We start from the raw sequence: 5818 nt of genomic DNA on the forward strand, positions 1-5818 counted from the left end.
TACAAGTTGGCACTCCCACCAGCAGTGGAAAAGTGTTCCCCTTTCTCCACATCCTCTCCAGCATAAACTGTCGTTGGTATTTTTAATTTTAGCCATTCTGAAAGGAGTAAGATGGTATCTCAAAGTTGTTTTGATTTGCATTTCCCTGATGACTAAGGATGTCGAACACTTTCTCATGTGTCTTTCAGCCATTTTAGTTTCCTCTCTATTGAAAATTGTCTATTTAGTTCTGTACCCCACTTTTTAATTGTGTTGTTTGGTGTTTGGGGGACTAGCTTCTTGAGTTCTTTGTAAATTTTGGAGATCAGCCCTCTGTCAGTTGTGGGGTTGGTGAATATCTTTTCCCAGTCTGTGGGCTGCGGTTTTGTCTTGCTGACTGTCTCCTTTGCCTTACAAAAGCTTCTCAGTTTCCGGAGGTTCTATTTATCAATTTTTGACCTCAGTGTCTGTGCTACTGGTGTAATGTTCAGGAAGCGGTCTCCTGTACCGATTAATTCAAGGGTATTTCCCACTTTGTCTTCTAAGAGGTTCAGTGTAGCTGGATTTATGTTGAGATCTTTGATCCATTTTGACTTAAGTTTTGTGCAAGGCGATAGGCTTCATTCTTCTACATGTCTACAACCAGTTATGCCAGCACCATTTGTTGAAAATGTTCTCTTTGCTCCATTGTATAAATTTGGATTGTTTGTCAAAAATCAGGTGTTTATAGGTGTGTGGGGTAATATCAGGGTTTTCAATTCTATTCCATTGGTCTATTTTTGTGCCAATACCAAGCTGTTTTCAGGACTATAGCTCTGTAATAGAGCTTGAAGTCAGGGGTAATGCCTCCAGAAGTTCCTTTATTGTATAGGGATGATTTGGCTATTCTGGATCTTTTGTTTCTCCATATAAAGTTTAGAATTGTTCTTTCAAGGTCTGTGAAGAATTGTTTTGGGATTTTGATGGGGATTGCATTGAATCTGTAGATTGCTTTTGGCAAGATTGCCATTTTTGCTATGTTGATCCTACCTATCCAAGAGCATGGGAGATCTTTCCATTTTCTGGTATCTTGTTTAATTTCTTTCTTTAGAGACTTAAAATTCTTATGGTACAGGTCTTTCACTTTATTGGTTAGTGTTACTCCAAGGTATTTTATGTTGTTTGTGGCAATTGTAAAGGGTGATGCTTCTCTGATTTCTTTCTCCACCCATGTGTCATCCATATTTAGTAGGGCTACAGATTTTTTTGAGTTAATCTTGTAGCCTGCCACTTTGCTGCAGGTGTTTATCAGCTGTAGGAATTCCCTGGTTGAGTTTTCGGGTCACTTATGTAGACTATCATATCACCTGCAAATAGTGAGAGTTTGACTTCTTCCTTTCTGATTTGTATCCCTTGATCTCCTTTTGTTGTCTTATTGCTCTAGCTAGAACTTCAAGGACAATATTGAAGAGATATGGAGAGAGTGCACAGCCTTGTCTTGTACCTGATTTTAGAGGAATTGCTTTGAGTTTCTCTCCATTTAATTTGATGTTGGCTGTTGGCTAGCTGTATATTGCTTTTATTATGTTGAGGTATGTTCCTGTTATCCCTGATTTCTCCAGGATCTTCATCATGAAGGGATGTTGGATTTTGTCAAAGGCTTTTTCGGCAACTAGTGAGATGATCATGTGATTTTTTTTCCCTCACTCTGTTTATATCGTGGATTACTTCGATTGATTTTCATTTGTTGAACCATCCTTGCATCCCTGGCAAGAAGCCTACTTGGTCAGGATGGATGATTTCTCTGATGTGTTCTTGGATTCAATTTGCCCATATTTTATTGAGAATTTTTTGCGTAAATGTTCATGAGGCATATTGGTCTGTAGTTATCTTTCTTAGTTGTGTCTTTGTGTGGCTTGGGTATTAAGGTTATTGTGGCCTCATAGAAAGAGTTTGACCCTTCTGCTTCTATTGTGTGGAATACTTTGAGGAGAATTGGTATTAGCTGTACTTTGAATTTCTGGTAAAATTCTGCACTGAAGCCATCTGGCCCTGGGCTTTTTTTGGTTGGGAGACTTCTAATGACTGCTTCAATTTCATTAGAGGTTATAGGTCTATTTAAGTTGCTTATCTGTTCTTGATTTAATTTTGGAAAGAGAAATCTGTCCAGAAAATTGTCCATTTCCTTTAGATTTTCAAATTTTGAGGAATATAAGTTTTCAAAGTATGACCTGATGATAATCTGGATTTTCACTGTGTTTGCTGTTTTAACCCCCCTTCATTCCTGATTTTATTAATTTGTATGTTCACTCTTTGTTGTTTGGTAAGTTTGGATAAAGGTTTGTATATCTTGTTGATTTTCTCAAAGAACCAACTTTTTGTTATATTGATTCTTTGTATTGTTCTCCTAGTTTCCATTTTATTGATTTCAGCTCTCAATTTGATTATTTCCTGGCGTCTGTTCCTCCGGGGTGTATTGGCTTCTTTGTTTTCTAAAGCTTTCAATTGTGCTGTTAATTCTCTAGTGTGATTATTCTCCTGTTTTTTCATATGGGTATTTAGTGCTATGAACTTTCCTCTTAGCACTGCTTTCACAGTATTCCATAGGTTTGGATATGTTGTGTCCTCATTCTCATTGAATTCTAGGAAATCTTTAATTTCTTTTTTTATTTCTTCTTGGACCCATGAATTGTTCAATTGAGTGTTACTTAATTTCCATGAGTTTGAAGGTTTTCTGTAGTTCTGGTTGTTGTTGAATTCTAATTTTAAAGCATGGTGGTCTGAAAGATACAGTGTGTTATTTTAATTCTTTTGTACCTGTTGAGTTTTGCTATGTTGCCAAGTATGTGGTCGATTTTAGATAAGGTTCCATGTGGTGCTAAGAAGAAGGTAAATTGTTTTGTATTTGGTGGAATGTTCTATAGATAACTGTTAAGTCCAATTGTGCCATAACTTCTATTAGTTCTTTTGTTTCTTTGTTAAGTTTCTGTCTGGTGTTCCTGTCCAGTGGTGAGAGTGGGGTGTTGAAATCTCCCACTAGAAGTGTGTGCTGTTTTATGTGTGATTTGAGTTTTAGTAATATTTCTTTTACAAACATGGATGCCTTTGTATTTGGGGAATAAATGTTCAGAATTGAGACTTCATCCTGATGGATTTCTCCTGTGATGATGACCTTCTTCATCTCTTTTGACTGATTTTAGTTTAAAGTCCAATTTGTTGGAAATTAGGGTTGCTACCCCTGCTTGTTTCTTGGGTCCTTTTGATTGGAAGATATTTTCCCAACCTTTAATTCTTAGGTACTGTCTGTCTTTGAGGTTGAGGTGAGTTTCTTGTAAGCAGCAGAAGGAAGGATTCTGTCTTCTTATCCATTCTGCTAATCTGTGTCTTTTTATAGGGGAGTTAAGACCATTAATGTTGATGGATGTTAATGACCATTGATTATTGTTCATTCTTGTTTGTTTTTGATTTGGTGATAGTGGCAAGATTATGTGTGGGATTCTATCCCTTTTTTCTTTTGACTGTTGGAAAATTGGGATTATCTATTGCTTATCTTTTTCTGGTTGTAGATAACTTCCCTGGGTTGCAGTTTACCTTCCAGTACTTTCTGTAGAGCTGAATTGGTGGATATGTACTGTTTGAATCATAGAATGTCTTGTTTTCTCCATCTATAATGAATGGAGAATAGTATAATGAATGGAGAATGCTGGGTATAGTAGTCTGGGCTGGCATCTATGGTCTCTTAATGTAGGTAGAATATCGATCCAGAACCTTCTGGCTTTCAGAGTTTCCAAGGAAAAGTCAGGGGTGATTCTGATAGGTTTGCCTTTATAGGTTACTTGACCTTTTTCCTTTGCTGCTCTTAATATTTTCTCTTTGTTGTGTATGCTTGGTGTTTTGATTATTATGTGGTGAGGTAACCTTTTTTTTCTGCCCAGTCTATTTGGTGTTCTGTAGGCTTCTTGTATTTTCATTGGCATGTCTTTCTTTAGGTTGGGAAAATTGTCTTCTATGATTTTGTTGAAAATGTTTTCTGCACCTTTCAGTTGGATTTCTTCACCTTCTTCCATACCTATTATTCTTAGGTTTGGTCTTTTCACAGTATCCCATATTTCCTGGATATTTTGTGTTAGGGATTTGTTGGACTTAAGATTTTCTTTGGTTGATGAATCTATTTCCACTAGTGCGTCGTCAACTCCTGAGATTCTCTTCCATCTCTTGCATTCTGTTGGTTATGCTTACATCTGTAGTTCCTGATCATTTACCCAGCTCTTCTATTTCCAGCATTGCCTCAGATTGTGCTTTCTTTATTGTCTCTATTTCAGTTTTTAGGTCTTGAACTGTTTCTTGTATTTCTTGATTTGTTTTTTCTTCAATTTCTTTAAGTGATTTTCTCGTGTCCTCTTTGAGGTCCTCTATCATTTTCCTGAAGATGTTTTTACAGTCATTCTCTTCTGGTTCATCTGCATCATGATGTTGAGGTCTTACTGGTGTATGGTTCCTAGTCTCAGGTGGTGTCATATTGGGTTTTCTGTTGTTGGATGTGCTTTTACCTTGTCCTCTTCTCATCCTTTCTTCTGGTGGGTGTAGCAAGTGTTTCTTGTTCTCCTGGTGGGTGTGGGACCACGGTTCCCTTCTGCTAGATGCAAACAGATCCAATACTCTGATGTCAGTTCTCATCTGGTGGATGCAGGTGTCACTGTTACCTGGGTGTCCGCAATGTCCGGGTGTGCCGGGTCCCGCTGGGCGACCAGTTGTAAGCAGAGTTGTCCCTGGGCCTCGGGGTGTTGGATCCCGCTGCCAAACACCATATGGTCACTTGTGTCATATGACTCTGAGCAGCGACGACGAAACAGAACTGGAAACAGTTCCTGGCCTCCCTGGGCCAGCAGATGGAGGCCGGGCTGCCTCTCGGTGTTCGGTGTTTGGAACCCACCACCGCCGCTAAACTCCTTAATTAATTCTTGTCTTGTTTTTCATCAATAAAACTTATGTCCCTAAAGAAAATTAAAAAAATAAAATCCTGTCAAAATGATCCAACTCATATTGTCAGCCCCTCCCAAAATTTGGAAACTAAACTTTGTCTTTGTTTATACAATTAAAATTTGGATTAACTATTTTGAAAGTCAAATCAGATCCAGCCTCTTGTGACCTTTGGGTCATAGAAATTTTCTAATTTTCAAGAAATATCCCTTAATACAAGGTCAATGTTTAACGTTATATTTTTCCCTCATTGGCTAACCTTGTCAGTGTGATGCATCTTTCTAGATCTTTTGCTTTCCAGAAATCTCTCACATAATGACCAAGCTTGTTAATTAACTGTAGAAACTCTAAAGGATCAATAGTAATTTTTCCACTCATTTTAATATTAACATCTGTGAAGCAGGAGGGTTCCATGATAATGCTGATTTGCTTTCAGCCTCTGTGCCCAACGAGAAATGGTGTAGGAGGCACCTGATATCTTTGTAAAGATACAAGACAGCTTTGTGCTCTTGTGTTCATCCTATAGTGAATATATATCCAATAGCCTTGATGTTATTCAATTTGTCAACATGTGTTTTCTTTCCTTTCAAAGTAATTTATTGAAAATCTTGACAGCAATGTGGTAATATTGTTACTAAAAGTTACTGGGTTTTTAGTCACCCTTTAGAATTCTTTCATATGAATTTTACATTAGTCTTCTTCTTCTTCTTCTTCTTCTTCTTCTTCTTCTTCTTCTTCTTCTTCTTCTTCTTTTTGGTTTTTCGAGACAGGGTTTCTCTGTGTAGCTTTGAAACCTACCCTGGCACTTGCTCTGGAGACCAAGCTGCCCTCAAACTCACAGAGATCCACCTGCCTCTGGGCGTGTGTTACTAAGGCCTGG

The sequence above is a fragment of the Cricetulus griseus genome, chromosome 2 (assembly GCF_003668045.3).
Source record: "Cricetulus griseus strain 17A/GY chromosome 2, alternate assembly CriGri-PICRH-1.0, whole genome shotgun sequence".
Classification (NCBI taxonomy): Eukaryota; Metazoa; Chordata; class Mammalia; order Rodentia; family Cricetidae; genus Cricetulus; species Cricetulus griseus.